The following is a 16,830-nucleotide window of genomic DNA, read 5'->3' as shown; positions in this document are numbered from 1 at the left end:
CTCGACAGAATGACACCTCACTCGACTCTCGAACTCATCAGTCCATCATCCTTCTAGAACTACACCGACCTGATTCTTTTCTAGCCAAGGATATGTAGGCAACCTCTGAAGCAAGGTTCGGTCAAACTTTTCCAAAATACTTCCAAATGAAGTTTCAAATGAGCAAAAATTGCTCGTAATGGCTCACTCTATCTTTGCCCGAAAACTCTTCATGTTTCCGAGCAAAGAGGGGCAGCTGTGAGCACCTAATTTTGCCATACATGAAAATAACTCCTAAAAATAAATCAAAAATGATTTTTAAGGGATTTTAGAAGTTTTTCTTTATATAGTTGCATTTCATGCATTTTTAATATTTTAAAATCATAGAAAATGATAAAAAATGCCACGTTTTAATTTCATGTCATTTTAGGTCCAATTGGCATTTAGGATTTTAATTTCATAATTTAAGTGCATTCATTAAACAAACATCACAAAAAAAATTGCTACTCATGTCCACATCTTAGCTGTTAGTTTTAAATCAATTAGTGTTGAATTAATAAAAATAAGTAAGATTAACTTTATAAATTAATTTAAGCTAGAGCCTAATTTAAGATTTTATTTAGCTTGTTTAATTAATTCAATTAGATTTCTGAAATCAAAAGAAAAACAAAGAAAAGAAGTAGATTTGGTCTTTCAATTTCGTCTGGCCAACTTAACTTGAAGCCCAAAAATCCCAAATTGCCCAAGCCCTAAACATTAAACGCATACCCTTCCCCATTTGACCTAACCTAATCTCTACCCCTATAAAATAAAGCTAGGACCTAGACTCTAAAAAAAGCTTAGGCTGGAAATTCGCCGTTTTACTCCAAGACCCCCACGGTCGATTTTTGCTGGAGAAACCATCCAAACACCACCCATCTTCTCCACCGTAATCAACACAGACCCCACCCATGGAAAGCTAGCAGTCCCTCTCTGATTTTTGATTCTATGGAGTTTTGAGGTTGAGTGATGTTCCATGTCAACGGCAGGTTTACTGAACTCAGTTTTGGTTGAATTTTTTGCTCCGGATGGATGTGTAAGTTGGTCGAAATTGGTGTTTTAATCAAGTTCTAGAAAAGGAAATTGTTTTTGCTTAGTTAAGGTCCGCTTCTACTCCTTCTCTTGTCGGCTTATTCTCCTTAAATTGATGTATGGTAGTTGAATAAAGTTATTCTTCTTATGAATATTGTTACTGTATTCAAATGCATCTTACGTCAAGACAAAATCTCAATTTTCTGTCTTACGTGTGCAATTCCTTTTGGGAAAGGAAATCTTTCCCATTGTCATGATTAGACAAACTATACTAGTTTAGCTTCTTACAATAATTCGAGTCCTTCTTGGACTCATTATCGCCGGCCAGATGTATCATATACTTTGATATATATGCTTTCTCTCTTATTGTTTTGTTTCCTTGGAATCTCCATGTTACTTGTAGTTTGTTGAGATGGACAGAACATTTGACCATATTATGGGTATTTTGGGGTTTTAATGTGGCTTAATTCTTAACTATTAGGACACAGTTAAATATGTTGAGAATTGTTGGTGTAAGCAAGAAAAGTTACCCATATGAGCTTGTTAATTGTTCTGATTTGCATATTGTCCTTTGGAAATACCTTTGGATTAACGTTGTTAAGAGTCACTGTAGTAGATATATAATCGGAAACTATTGAATCGGAAGAAGAGGGGGCGAAGAGTGGACAAGAAACGAAGAACAGAAGCCGATTGCGAAGGTGAGGGTGATGGGAAGAGGTGTGGCATTGTAACACCTAAGTAGGAGAAGAATAGGTGGTCCTGGTTTGAGTGATGAGATTTTGGGCTTTTTCCACATTCTGAAATTGTGATTTAGTTTTATTGTAGACGGATTTAGAAAAAAATGGGCGGAGAGTTAAAATGCAGTTAAAGTTTTAATATTCCATAAGGTGGGTCTTGAACCATAAAGAATTTGAGCCAAATAGCTAGCCCATTTACTCCCTAAAAATATCTTGTTCATAAATTTGGTCTCACAATAATCTCAAATTAGTTTAGGATGAAAATCACAAACGTCGTAGTTTGTTTTAGGCACGATTAATAAAATCAGCGGGACTATGGGTACGATTCCCGTGGCATGTCACGACACATAATTCTCAAATTCGAGTGTGCATTTCATGTGACTCGATCCTAACAACTTTCAACAATAATAAAAATAAACATGTTGTAAATTGCGGGTGCATTACATGTGACACGGATTGCAATGTGTATCAAACAAACAAGTGTACGACAATCGTAACTTGTTCCAGAACAATTTCATAAAATAATTAAAAGCGGTTTTAAAGTTAAAAATGCACAAAAGGTTAAAACATGTAATAAATCGGATAATAGGCCAATCTTAATAGTTTAAGCGACGTGCTAGAACCACGGAACTCGAGAATGCCTAATACCTTCTCCCGGGTTAACAAAATTCCTTATCTAGAATTTCTGGTTCGCAGACTTTTAAATAAAGTCGATTTTCCTCGATTTGGGATTTTAAAATAAACCGGTGACTTGGGACACCAAATAAACTATTCCAAGTGGCAACTCTGAAAAATAAAAAAAAACCATTTTGAATAATGTCACTATTATTAGAAAAACTCCCTTATATCCCCTCTCGGATGTGTAAAAAGGAGGTGTGACATCTTTCACTCTAGACCATTTGATCAGAATGTTTAGCCCCTAGCTCTTTCGGGGGGAGGGGGCTGATATAGCTCCATTGTCGAGCCTTGAGAGCCCTTTTTGCTTGTACCGACGAGGCTAAGAACGGAGGGTGGATGAGTCATTTTGTTCGAGTTAAAACTTCGGACCTGATTCCAACGGAGAGGGTGTTGTTCTCTGAAAAGTGGAACATGGAACGTAAGTAGTTATGCTGATTAAATATTCCCTTGTTTCTGTTTCATTACATCTTCCCATGAACTGACTTCTTCTACTAATGCAGTCATCGCCGTGTACCCTAATGCGGTTGAGGACCTCTCAAGCTGGGTCAACCAATTGAATTCGATTTGCTCATTTATTGAGCGCGTGTAGCGCGGCCTGTCCCAAGCTCGATGGGAAGCCAAGGACCACGGTGAACTTTTACTTCTGCAGTAGTTGTACCTTTTAATAGAACTGTTGCTGATAGCCTCCTCACCCCCTGTGTTTACGTTTTGCATTTGTGCAGGTCTAGGGTAGGTTCCCTTGATGAGGGGAGCATACCTTGGTGAAGCAGATACACCGAGACCCGACGAAAAGAAGAAAGACGAAGGGATTCGTCGACCGAGCCTTTGAAACCCAAGAAGGGAAAAGTGGAAGAACCTAAGGCTGACTCAGTAACCTCGATTCTAGGAGTGACGGGGAGTGCCCGAGCTGAAGGTGAGGAGAAAAATGATTCCTCGATAGCATCCGAGGGAGGGGGAAACCTGATCGTCCCTTACACCGCAGAGACAGTGGCTTCCAAGTCGGAACTTTGTATTGTCGTTGTCCAACCTTGGGTTGAAGAGGCCATTAAGGAGGCATTGGGTAATATTTCCAAGTCGGTTATTGGCCAAAATATTCCTCAAGCTGAGGCATATTTGGTAGGTGGTCCGGAGGGACCCAGTTTTGGAACTCTTCAGGGGCAAGAGATGGCCCCAATTGATCCCGTCGGTGTTATTGACGTGAGTGACTCTCCTCTGGGACCGATCTTGCCTCCTAAGGAAACGCATGATGCCTAGAGTAAAGAACCTTCCGATGTAGGGGTGCCCATCAGGGATAAAGATGCGATTGAAAGGCCTTTAGATGCGCCCGGGAAAATCCCTAAGCTCGATGCCTCACTCATTTTCAGTGAGATGGACAGGCTCTATGAGCAGGTAGTTCTTGTGAATTATGCCTGTTGTCCTGAACTTCGTTTTTATAACTTGTCTCTTTCATGGCTCCAGGCCAAGGTGCTTTACGATCAGTCCTTCGCTCGGTTTCAAGCTGAGGTGACCCGCTACGAGCGTGAAAAGACTCATCTCGCTGAGCAGGTTGTGTTGCTTTCGTTTGCTTTAGTCTGAATATTTACCGGACCTCAGCGTTTTGATACTTTTGATATGATTTGCGCAGCTTGAGAAGAAAAATGCCCTAATGAGGTAGGAGCTCCGATCCAGAGACTCCGAAATTCTCTCACTCAAACGACACATGAGTGATAGCTTCCGATAGGGATGCCCTTCAGGGAAAGATGACCTTAGTCGGGTATCAACTTCATGATGCGAGGGTAGAGAGTGATAAGTGTAGGGGTCCTCATACTAAGTTAGTTGTTGCGTTATCCGAGATCAAAGCTAAAGCTGAGGAGCTCATATCCTCGCACAAAGAGGATGTCGATATAGTAAACTCTCAAGCCAAGAGAGTGCCCGAGGAGACTGAACTGAAGCTGACTCGAGCCATGGAACATGCTCAGTTAGAATCTCGGAGGCGGACTCTTGAGAATATACACGCAGGGAGCATTAATCTGCCTACCGAGATTGAGAGGGTGAAGACTTTAAAGAAGAAAGTTGCTGCTCTTCTTGCTTCTGAAGGTGTGTTGAGCAGTGGCTCAAGAGATGAAGAGGATGAAGGAGGAATCCCCGTAGTGGCAGAGGCCGTTGAAGACCTTGGGGCAGTGGCCGGAACCGTCGGGGCACAACCCCCGAGAGAGCCGTCGAAGGAATAGGCCAGACGGTATATTTAGGGTTTTATTTGATCTATCCCTTTTAAGGGCTTTATAGGCCTTGTAAATGTGCCCTTGCAAGCAATATATATAAGGTTTTTCGTTTTTCATCACTTCTCTTTCTTCTCTTTTTTCCTTTGCCTTTCAAGGATAATCAACAATGTTTTCTGATAATTGGTCCGAGATTTTTGGACCTTGGGTTAGACCCTTGGATTTTTTGCCATTGCTGAGCGATTCGTGATGGTCGAAGGTCGACTGTTTGGGGCCCAGTCCCCGAGTCGGATTTGCTGGCCCTTAGGTTTAGAAATCGATCCTGAGATTTTTTTGGGCCGGTTGTTGGGTAGGTGTGACTTCTAATCGGTCCTGAGACTTCTTTTAGAGTGGAGCAATGGCTCTTACGCGTTGGGTTGGTGCGATCTTTAATATAAGTTGGCATCAGTGGCTCTTACGCATTGGGTCGGTACGACCTTTTGGTATAGGCTGGCGACAGCGGCTCTCACGCACTTGCCGTTATAGTTAACCGTGTTGGGCTGAGTCTCCGAATCGAATTCCGGCTTGAGCTCATTAACCCTTGGGTTTTCAAAATTTAAAGTTGGCTCTTAGGCTCTTACGCGTCGGGTCAGTACGACCTCTAATGTAAGCTAGAATAAGTGGCTCTTACGCATTGGGTCCGTACGACCTTTTATATGGGCTAGCGGTAGTGTCTCTTACGTGCTGGGTCAGTACGACCTCTAATATATGCTTTATTTTCCCTCGTTTAAGGACTTTTTGAAATTGTGTTTGCTTGACTCTTTGATGGTTCGATAAAAACCTCGATTGTGAGTCGTTATGTGGTGATAAATGAGCACTTCGGGAGGTTTTTTCTTGGTGGCTGAATATTTCGAAACCTATAGTTTGAAGCTGACATGGTCGTAGCTCTTTTGCCTATGTCGAGGGTAGCCTGTTTAACTAATTCTTTTCGAAGTACTTTCAAAGTAATTGAAGGCCTATGATTTTATAGCGACGGCCGGGCGTCCCCGAGTCGTGTTAGTTTGGCCGGAGCCTAATGACCGTAGTCATTATGTTTGGCTGTAGCATTTTAGTTCCTGAATGAAATAGTTTTGGTATTTATATCGAGGGTATGCCTTTTTAGGGGTCTTACACGTTCGAATATATAGCCTTAACTTTATGGTCGGGGTGATGCCTTTTTGTAAGGTCTTATAATTTTTATATGCCTTACTCGAGGTCTTATAGTTTTTGATTACTTGGTACAAGTATAGTTCATGCCTTTCTTGAGGTCTTACAGTTTTTGATTACTTGGTACAAGTATGGTTCATGCCTTGCTTGAGGCCTTACAGTCTTCTGTGTTGCCTTATAAAGGTCTTACGAGGTCAAGGTTGCCCATATGGAGTATTATGGTCTCAGGTTTTGATAAGTCAATGGGGTGACAATTGGCGGCAGTCCCCGAGACATAGAAAGTTTTCTTGGCTGTGGAGCGGGCTTTGTAGACTTGACATTGCCTCATTGAGGGCTTACGAGTTTGAAGCTTCCGACTAAGGGGTCACACAGTTTTGATTTTTTGATGCCAGTCCCCGAGTGTTCGGGACGTTTTTGGCTTCTGGAGCCATTTTGTAACCTTGATGTTGCCTCATTGAGGGCTTACATGTTCGAAGCTTCCGACCCGGATGTCAGACGATTTTGATTTTTTGACGCAAGTCCCTGAGTGTTCTAGACGTTTTTTGGCTCTGGAGCCATTTTTGTAAGAAATAGCAAACTTATTTGAAACGCGAAATGCTTTGATGGAGGGGAAAGTATTCTTCGATTACTTGGTACAAGTACACACGTTTTTTCTGTCAAGGGCTAGGTTATTCTACACGGACACGGTTCGTTCGACCATTTGGCCCGGTACATCGTTTTCTTATTGAGACCCCATTTAGCACATCTTGGCTTCTCAGATAAGGTGACCTTTTGGGGGGATGCCCCCAGTATTCGAGGTTGATTGAAGGGGAGCCTTGAATACTTGTGAAATTTTCCTTGGGTAGCATATAGGCGTTGCCTCGTTAAAAACCTTACTGGTAAAACTCTTGCTGGGACAAAATCCGGTTGAAGGAAAAGAGTGCAACGAATGCTCTAAAAACCCGAGGTCTTCGAAGGCCCCGGAGGGGGGGGATTTTGGCGTCTTCCTTCGGACATCTTAGCAGTAGTAAAGTTTGAGCATTGATATGTTCCAATTGCTCGAAAGTTGTTCGCCTTCCATGGTACCGATCTTGTAGAACCCTTTGCCGATCACTCCAAGGACATTGTACGGTCCTTCCTAGTTTTGGCCTAGCTTTCCTTCATTAGGGTGTCACACCTCCTTTTTACTACCTCGAAAGGGTATAAGGGAGTTTTGTCCAATTAAAATGACAATCGAAATGGGATTATTATTTAAGAATTAGAGTCGCCACTTGGGATAATTTATGGTGTCCCAAGTCACCGGTTCAAAATCCAGAATCGAGAAAAGATTGACTCTGCTTTACAGTCCACGAACACAGAAATCCGGGTAAGGAATTATGTTAATCCGGGAGAAGGTGTTAGGCATTCCCGAGTTCTGTGGTTTTAGCACACCTCAAATTATTCTTAAAGGCTTCTTGGTCTAATCTTTGAGGGCCATATATCATTGGTTTGGTTAGCATGGCACACCCCAATCTAATTTAAAAGAATCTAATTAATTAAATAAAACTAAAGGAATTCGAATTTATTTTAAGTAACGTTCAAACTAATCTAATAAACAATGGACTTGCGTTGAATTGAAACTAAGTGTTTGGCTACTTGAAAAGGCTAAGGTCTCAATCATAAAAGGCCCAATTGGAATGGCCGGTGCCATAAGCAAAAGAACGCATGGAGAGGGGTTGGATTTTGAGCTCACAACTTGGCATGGATGGGCAGCCTTTCAGCAATTCTGCTGACCCCAAAATGAGCCCAACATGCTCCATTAACCCTCGATCCATACCTCAAAAATGGGCCAGCCTTAAGCCCAACAAATAATGACCAAGCACATACACAGCAAGGGGTAAGAGGAGTGATTACAAGCCAAGCTGATTGTTAGCACATGAAATTACCATAGCATCAAAATCGTAATCCATATTTGTCTATCATACCACCACTTTTACACAATTGAACCTCTTTAATTAAGGAATTAAAATGTGCTACAGCTCTTGAAATCATTGAATCTATAACCCATAACCCTTCATGCTAGCAGATATTGTTAAACAACCATTCCAACTTTAAACAATCATCCTAAACATGCAATGCATCTAACCCTCGAAAGCCTTCTGAATCTCTGTATTATCTATTTCAGCCTTATGACTCTAAATTATGAAAAACTACTAGTTAATCTCACAATGATTCCAACACACATGCCATTAATCATACCAAGATATCACCTTCTGAAATTTACTCAAAATCAACATTATAACATTCATATCCATCCTCATACTTATAATACTAAAGCTGAACTTTCATCCAAAACCAAACTTTGAAAGAAGCAATTCCCAAATAATTTCCACCGAGTATAATTACTGCTAGGTGTAGCATGATTATAAGAAAAACTCATTGTGGGCTAATTATCCCTACTGGTTTGAAACAATTCAATCAAACCTCTCAAAAGAAGATGTTACTCGCATACAATAACCCATGCTACAACAGTCATAATTAAGTACATGACAAAGGGAATTCAAATACAGTCCAAAATGTACTATCTAAGCATAGTTGAATACAATAAAGTTCAAAATAGTAAGGCTAAATCAATATGGAATAACCAGGTAAACTTTGAAGAACATAGACTAGTATTTAGCTAACATTCATCCACAACTATTTAAGTCAATTACAGGGCTTCCAACTACACTTCTCATATTAACAAAATCCAAGAAGTACCTGGGAAAATCAAAGCAAAGAAAGGTGAAAGAATCAACAACAGTAGCAGCTTGCAGCTCAGCAAATCAAACAACAGCAAAACTCGGTTCTTCTAAACCATTTTTTACCAAGAATGAACCAGAAATTCTTGAAGGTTTCAAGTTAAAAAGATTAAAAGCAGACCCTAAGCCAATTTTGAACAAAGAATGCAGAAAGTTCAGTATCCTTACAGAGTATTCCTTCAGCCGTTTCTCAATTTCAGTGCCTGGTCTTCCCTAAAGTCTGACTTGAAAAGAAAGAAATAGGCCTCTTATAGAGGGCCTTTAGAGCAGCAGAAATGACCCTATTGTTTTCCAATTACCCCTTCCCCATTTTTTATTTTTTCAAGTTAAACCCCAAATTTCTAGCATGTTTGTCAAATCAATCCCACTACCCACTTTTCTAGCAGCTTCCTAGTTAGTTACACCAGATCCTTTTTATCCAAATTACCCTTTAAAACTCTGTTATTTACCCTAAGCAAATCACATGGGTATAATTTAAGCCAAGACCCAAACCAAAAATGAAAGGGCTTCTTGAAACGGGTCAGAGATGACCAAAAGCCCATAGCTAATACTTAAATCAACCAAAAGGGCATTGAAGCTCAAGCTCTAACCCAGGTTGAACTAAGGGTAAACTGAAATAAAAGAAAGAAGAAAAGAGCTGGAACGAAGGAAAAAGAAATCTGTTTCAACAAACACTTTAACAAGCTAAGTATTAGTTCAAAATTGACGACTAACCCTAAACAAATTAGACCAAAATGAAAAATCAAAAAGAAAATCATAATAAAATATCAATCCTAATCACGCATTCGAATAATCAGAACTACTGATTTTAAATGAACTATAACTAATTCAAACCAAAAACAAATAAAGATAAGAAAAACGGACACGAAAAAAAGGAAAAGAAGAAAGAATGGACCTACTGACATGAATAACAACTAACAAGGCGAACAAATAAACCAAACGAATTCAAATGAATAGGAAAAAGAAACTAGAAAACAAACCCAAACTAATGTTAACCGCCTGTTATTTGCCAAGAACCAGCGACTAGTATCTAATTCAGTTAAATCAACCTTCGAAACTCGGAAACTTGAAGGCCTAAACCTTGCATGTTAAAGATCTGGGGTAAGGTGATTTTGGGTTTTAGGGCTTGGATCTGAGATCTAAAATTCAAGGTGATGGGGAAGGAATTGAGGGAAATTGTTTTAGGGTTTAAGAAGAGGAGGGGCTGGGGATTATGATGTGTAGTTTTGGAGGCGGTTTGGGATGGCGCTGCCACCGGAGAGGGTAAGGGGTGTTAGGGCAGTGCTAGGGTTTGATTCTAAATCTGAGAAGGTGAGAATGGAATTGTTTGGAACTGGGGGGTAAGAGCTTGTTCGGACATATATATTAGGGTAGGGTGAGGAGCTCTAGTCTGTTAGATTAAATGAAATCAACGGCTCGGATGAGAGGGGTCAAAAACGGGGTCATTTGGTTAGGCTGGGATTTGGACCGGGTATGGGGTGGAGTTTAGGTCGAATTTTGAACGGGTTGGGGGGAATTTACTTGGGCTGTGCCAATTTGGCCCAAAACTCAACAACCTTCTTCATTTTCTTTCCTTTTTCTTTTTAATTTTCAAATTTCCTTTTCTTTTCAAATTAAAATTAAAAGCTAAATTAACTTACCAAATTAAGCTAATTACTCTTCATAGTATTTACAAAAATTAATTAACTCCTAAATTAAAAGAAGAACTATAAAATTAAAAATTAAAAAGTTTAAATGCAAAGTGTGTCATTTTTTGTGATTTTTTATTTTTATAAAACAACTAATCTACTAGTTAACCAAAAAAATGTAAAAATAAATCCTAGATGCAAATGCAGAGTATTTTTTGTATTTTCATGATTTAAATAAAATTAAACATGCAGTGAAAATGCAAATAATTAAGAATTTTTTACAAAAATTCCTAAAATGGAAAATAATTAAAAAGAAAAATCTATTTATTTGGGATTCTGTAGGAGTAATTCATATAGGGCAAAAATCATGTGCTCACAGAGGGTTTCGGGTATTGATCGTGACTTTCCTTAGGACTAAGTCCCCGACCCCGAAATGTCGGAGGTTTGTTCTCCTATTATAATACCTTTCGATTCTTTGTTTTTGGGCAGCCATTCGGACCAATAAAGCTTCTCGTTTTTCATCCAATAGTTCGAGGGCTGCAGTCATGGCCTCGTTGTTTGAGCTCCCAGTGGTGTGTCGAAATCTGGTGCTTGGCTCTTTGACTTCTACCGGTATCAATGCCTCGGCACCATATACCAGAGAGAAGGGTGTTTCTCATGTGCTTGATTTTGGAGTTGTTCGATATGCCCACAGCACTTCAGGTAATATTTCTCTGCATTTTCCCTTAGCACTTTCCAACTTCTTCTTTAAGTTTTGAATGATGGTCTTGTTTGTAGATTCGGCCTAACCGTTAGCACACGGATGGTAGGGTATCGACAGGATTCTTTTGATTTTATGATCCTCGAGGAACTGAGTTACTTTTCTTCTGATGAACTGCTTACCTCAGAAGGGATTCCGAATCGGCACATGATGTGGTCCCGGATGAACTTAATGTCTTCTTTTTCTCTTATCTTTTCGAAGGCCTACGCTTCCACCCACTTTGAGAAGTAGTCTGTCATAAATAAACTAAATCTAGTTGTACCTGGTGCCGTGGGTAGAGGCCCGACGATATTCATACCCCATTTCATGAATGGCCATGGCGACAAGACTGAATGCAGTTGCTCACCGGGTTGGTGAATCATTGGGGCCAATCTCTAGCACTTGTCGCATTTACGGATGAATTCTTTGGTATCCTTTTCCATGTTGTCCCAATAATAGCCTACTCTGATCACCTTCCAGATTAAGGAATCGACACCTAAGTGATTTTTGCAGGTGCCCTCGTGGATTTCTCGGAGCACATAATCAGTGTCCCCCAGTCCCAGACACACTACTAAGGGCCCATCAAAGGTTCTTCTATACAGAGTTCTATTTTCGTCGAGTGAAAATTGGTTTGCTTTGGTTCGCAGTGCCCTCGACTCTTTCGAATTCGCGGGTAGCTTCCCACTTTCCAAATAATTGATGTATTTATTTCTCCAATCCCATGTCAGGCTAGTGGAGTTGATCTCGGCGTGACCTTCCTCGATCACTGATTTGGATAGCTTAATGATGGCCCCAGGGAGTAGGTCATCTTCTTTGATAGATGATCCCAAGTTTGCGAGGGGCATCAGCCTCGCTATTCTACTCTCAATGTATGTGGACCAGAGTCTATTCTTTGAAGCGGTGCAATGTGACTTGAATTTTGTCCAAGTATCTCTGCATCCTGTCCTCCCGAACCTCGAAGCTCCCATATACCTAATTTACCACCATGAGGGAATCACATCTAGCCTTGATGACTTTAGCTCCTAAGCCTTTGGCCAATTAGAGACCGGCAATCATAGTCTCATACTCAGCTTTGTTGTTAGTCAATATTGTTGTTTTTATAGATTGTCTGATTATGCTGCCCGTAGGCGGCTTCAAAACTATGCCGAGCCTAGACCCTCTTACGTTCGAGACACCATCAGTGGACAGGGTCCACACCCCGGAGGATGTGCCTATTTTTAGTAAGAGCTCTTTCTCTACCTTGGGCACGAGAGAGGGCGAGAAGTCGGCCACTAAATCTTCCAAAATTTGGAACTTGATAGACGTTCGGGCTTGATACTCGATATCATATCCCCCGAGCTTGATAACCCATTTAGCCAGTCGACCCGATAATTCGGGCTTATGCAATATGCTTCGAAGAGGATATGTCGGTAAACACAAATATGATGGCATTGAAAATAAGTTTTAATTTTTGAGATGCGCTTATTAACGCAATAGCTAATTTACCTAGGTGCGGATACTTGGTTTCGGCATCTCCCAGGGTCTGGCTTAAATATGGGAAAACAAGGTTGTACTTATTCAAAACGACCGGTCGGGTCGTTACATTGTCCACCTCTTAAACAAACGTTCGTCATCGAATGTACTAAGATTATTCTGAGGTTACCAAATTGATGTTTCTACTTTTACACACCTACTCGTGGTTGATCCTACATTACCACATTCGAAATAAGTTCGACAATACTATTTCAATTGAGGCTATTTCTCTTATCCATATTTGTAAACTTTAAGACCAAATTTCTTACGCTCCAAACATTTTCTAAAAGGTCCGATTTTCACATCATCACATGATCTTAGTCTCACCTGGTTATAGCAACTCGTGCCTACGCACGCATCAACTTTTTAATAGCGCTTAATGGTTGTTTCATCCTCCCCCACTTAGGGTCATTCACCCTCAAATAAGAAGTAGAGACCACTCTCAAACACATAATGTAACGTTTTTTTTTCGAACATCTCAATGTCCCAAATTTTTCTAACTCTCAAATTTATCAAAAATTTCGGTAGAGTCTCCCCTGTAATTGGGCCTATCTACCTGTCAGAGTAACACCAAAATAACTCCTAACAACACATCCACAATCCAACGAAGCACCGAAATGTATATATCAATAACACTAATCTCTACATTACAATCACGGTATTATCATAATGATATCTCGACATGAAACACATCATATGTATGGCCATAACCACTTCTCTGATCTTAATAGTTGTTCATAATCGATTACAATTCGCCAATTAATCTCATGCCAATGAAAGTCTCATTTCAAACCTCCATTTTCTAACAACGAGGCATGAAGACCTCATAATTAATTACCCGAATTATTGAGTCACTTTTAACGCCACCTGGGCACTTATCTTGTAGGCTAAAACTCAATAATTACAATACAATTTGGCAAATTATGCACAGAGATATTCATACAAGAACTTTCAAATAAGCCTCATAGGCATGACTCCCTATAAGTACTATAGTACAAATTTTTAATTTCACAAGGGAGAATTTAAACACATAAATTTTTCACCACAAGGACTTCGTCCTTATATAACATCCATCGCAGCTTGTCGCTCATACACGCTCACTTGATCTTTGCACGAAAACCCTTCGTGTTTCCGAACAAAGAGGGGCAGCTGTGAGCACGTGATTTTTGCTTCACACGACAATCGCTCCAAAAAGAAATAAAAAAAAATATATAATTGGCCCCGCTGTACAATTTCGGATTTCTGTGCGGCACCTTGTGGATTTATTTGTGATTTTGGCCCATTCTTATTTATTTACTTTATTAAAATAAAATTCAAAAAATATATATGTGTCCTGCGTAATTCAAACCGTAATTCGGTCGTTAAATAGAAAATCGTGAATAGGCATTTTCGTCCGTGATTTTATTTGGTTTGACTTTACCGGTTTTGAAATATTTTAGTATGTGTGCAAATAATTGTATTTGAGTGTGTATTTAATTTTAATTTGATTTTTTGGCTTAGCTTTGTTTTAAAATAAATAAGAAAAGAAAAAAAAATAATAAAAAAAAATAAAGAAAAGATCCCTTCCGGACTTGGGCCAATTTTAACAAAATTGGCCCAAACAAACAGCCCAAGACCCAGGCCTGCCCAGCCCAGGTCACCTGATGCCCAGGACGTCCAAACGACGTCGTTTGAGTCGTGCCTGATCTGGGCCGTTGATCTCAGAGTGATCAACGGCCAAGATCAATCCCCCATAACCCATCAACAAACCCGACCCGTCTCACCCGGACCGACCCTAACCCTTCACCCTTGAAACGACGTCGTTCTCTGATAGTCAAAGGATCCTGGCCCTTCCTCTCATCTCATCCAACGGCCAGGATCCATTTGCTCACTAACTATATAAACTCCTAACACTACCCTGCCCCCCCTATCCAAACCCCAGCCTTCGTCTCCCCAAACGAACAGCCCTAAAACCCTAGCCGCCCCTGCGTACTTCCGCCATGAAAGCCGGCGGCATGGATGCCGGTGACCTTCCCCTGAACACCATAGGACCCCCATGCCATCCTGAACCCAAATCTACCAACCCCATGGTTCGAATCACCCCCCAGGTCCTCGAATCTTCATTCGAAGATTCGAGTCAAAACTCGATCTAACCCAACCAACCCCAGTTTCGTACCAGACACTCCCCAGACCCCCCTCGTGACCAAACCATACTTGGTTTGGTCCGAATCTAACCAGGGAAACATGAATCCCGGATCTGAGTTTTGGAACTTTGTGGTTCCTCGTCACTAGTTCATACCCGTTCGAGCCAAAGAAATTAAGGTCCAAGGGACCTTAATCGAAGTGTTTCTCATCTGAGAAACACTTCGATTAAAGTCCGTTCAGCCTTAAGAAAGTCTGTCCAAGTCCGAGTCAAGGTTTCCGATTTTTCAAGATTTGAGGTGAGTCTGCCTTCTTCCCTTATTTGTTTGGTCCATGTGAGGGATTAAATGTCTGTTCATGTTTTGTGTCAATTTGTGTTTTTGAATTTTTACCAACTTCCGTTTGTCCACCTTGTTTGAACCACTATGTTTGTTTGAACCCCTCATATTCTGATAAGACATATGTATTGGGTTGTATTCCAAATGTGTACTGATTGTTTGACTCCTCGAGGGTATTTCTGTTTAGTCAGTATAATTCAAACCATGTGTCCCATACTTTAAATGTCTGATTTTTGGCTTCGATTGTGTATGTTAATGCTAATATAGTCGAGTCGACATATGTCGTCAATTAGTTTCAGCTATCCGAACAAAGTTAAATCAATTTGCTTCTGATGAACATTTGCCTGAAACAATTAAGAACCAAGTCCAGTTACTTATAGCTGTTAATATGATCTCAGAAACCTAAGGCTTGGTCTGCTAATTGAAATCTGAGTTGATGGCATGTGCACTTGTGCACAGCATGTGCATTGTGCACAGCCTGTTTCCTTCATAAAAGGGGCTTTTAATTTTTAAAATGTGTTGACAGCATATGCTGTCAAATAGATTCTACCGCCCATACCTTGCTTTAAGTTTAAAAAGTATTAAACCTTTTAAAAGCTAAATCTGCCAGGGAATGTTGATGGAGGTTAATACTTAAATAACTAATGGGAATCTGAAATGTAAATGCACATGGGAGGGGCATGGTGATATTCTGAAAACAGGCTGTTAAAAGGGATAGTTCTGAGGTTTATAAAAAGGAGGACCATCTGATATTAGAGGGGGGATAGAGAGAGATAGAGAGGGGGACAGAATTAGAAGATAGTCGATCAGTAGAAGGAGAGGATAGAGGGAATCAGAACTGAAAAAAAAAAAAAAGAAAAATACACACACTGGACCTTGAGAGCTAAAAGGGAGTGAGGCGTAGGAACAAATGCAGAATTAGGGGGAAGGGAAATCAGAAAAATACAGGAAGAAAGAGGGAACACACTGTGAGGAACAGAGAGAGAGCAAGAAGAAGATAAAAACAGATTAAGAAATCAGAAACTTGGTCTTGTTTGTCTGAAGTTCAGCTATTGTCAATACGTTAGGCAGTGTTTCTTCTTCTGAATTTCAATTGAGTTCTTTCTGTGGTGCTGTTCTGATTACTGCTGCTATCTTGCTCGCTATTGCTGCTGCATTTTTGTCCTGCTGCTACTGTTAATTCTGCCCTTTTGCTGCTGCTGATTCCCACCTTCTTCTTCTTCTCCTTTGCGTTTTCAGTATTTCCAGGTACACATTTCAAGTCCCATATTGATGTAACTGAACAGTTTGAAAGCATGAAATGAAAAAGGTTGAAGAAGTTCAAAATCATTTGTTGTAATATTCATGGCATATTAAGGGGCCTGTGTAGTTGTTAGTTCCCAGTTCAATAGTACAAAAATGTATGTTAACTAATACACTTCTGAGCTTGGTCCTTCATGTTTTTTAGTTTGTAGCTATTTGTTAATACAAGGTATGGATACTCCAAACTTATACTATGTTGACTTGTTTTATTTTAGTCTTTGCTGGGTCTCGTTAGGCAGTATATAATATCATATTCAAATCCCATTAGTAACAACGCCTAGTAGTTAATTCCTTTACTTCAGCCCCAATAAGTCTAGTAAAATTCAATTCAAGAAACGTTTGGACACAAGTATAATATTGGGTCAATCTCGAATGTAATTTCTTTGTCCAATTAAAGTATGTTTCATAAGTTATGACATCTCTCCGCTTTGTAAATAATCAATCAGAAATTGATAAGAGTCCGGATTAGACAAAAGCATATAGTTAATTTAGCATTTTCCTTCTCTTTTAGTTTTTTAGGGACAAATGTATTAAAATGTAGCCACTTTAGGATATCCTTTCAAAAAATAGAGACGAGCCTCGC

General features: G+C 40.1%; 1 long non-coding RNA gene across 1 annotated transcript; it reads left to right on the top strand.

The window, feature by feature from the left end:
* Nucleotides 1-610: 610 nt before the first annotated feature.
* On the top strand, nt 611-16,396 carry LOC142164874 (uncharacterized). Its single transcript, XR_012695948.1, has 3 exons — nt 611-1,120; nt 10,725-10,937; nt 16,185-16,396. It is a non-coding gene; the product is annotated as an uncharacterized LOC142164874 (long non-coding RNA).
* Nucleotides 16,397-16,830: the final 434 nt, after the last annotated feature.

This window comes from Nicotiana tabacum, chromosome 10, assembly GCF_000715075.1.
Source record: "Nicotiana tabacum cultivar K326 chromosome 10, ASM71507v2, whole genome shotgun sequence".
In the NCBI taxonomy this organism is placed as follows: Eukaryota; Viridiplantae; Streptophyta; class Magnoliopsida; order Solanales; family Solanaceae; genus Nicotiana; species Nicotiana tabacum.
This window is presented reverse-complemented; position numbering and strand designations above follow the sequence as displayed.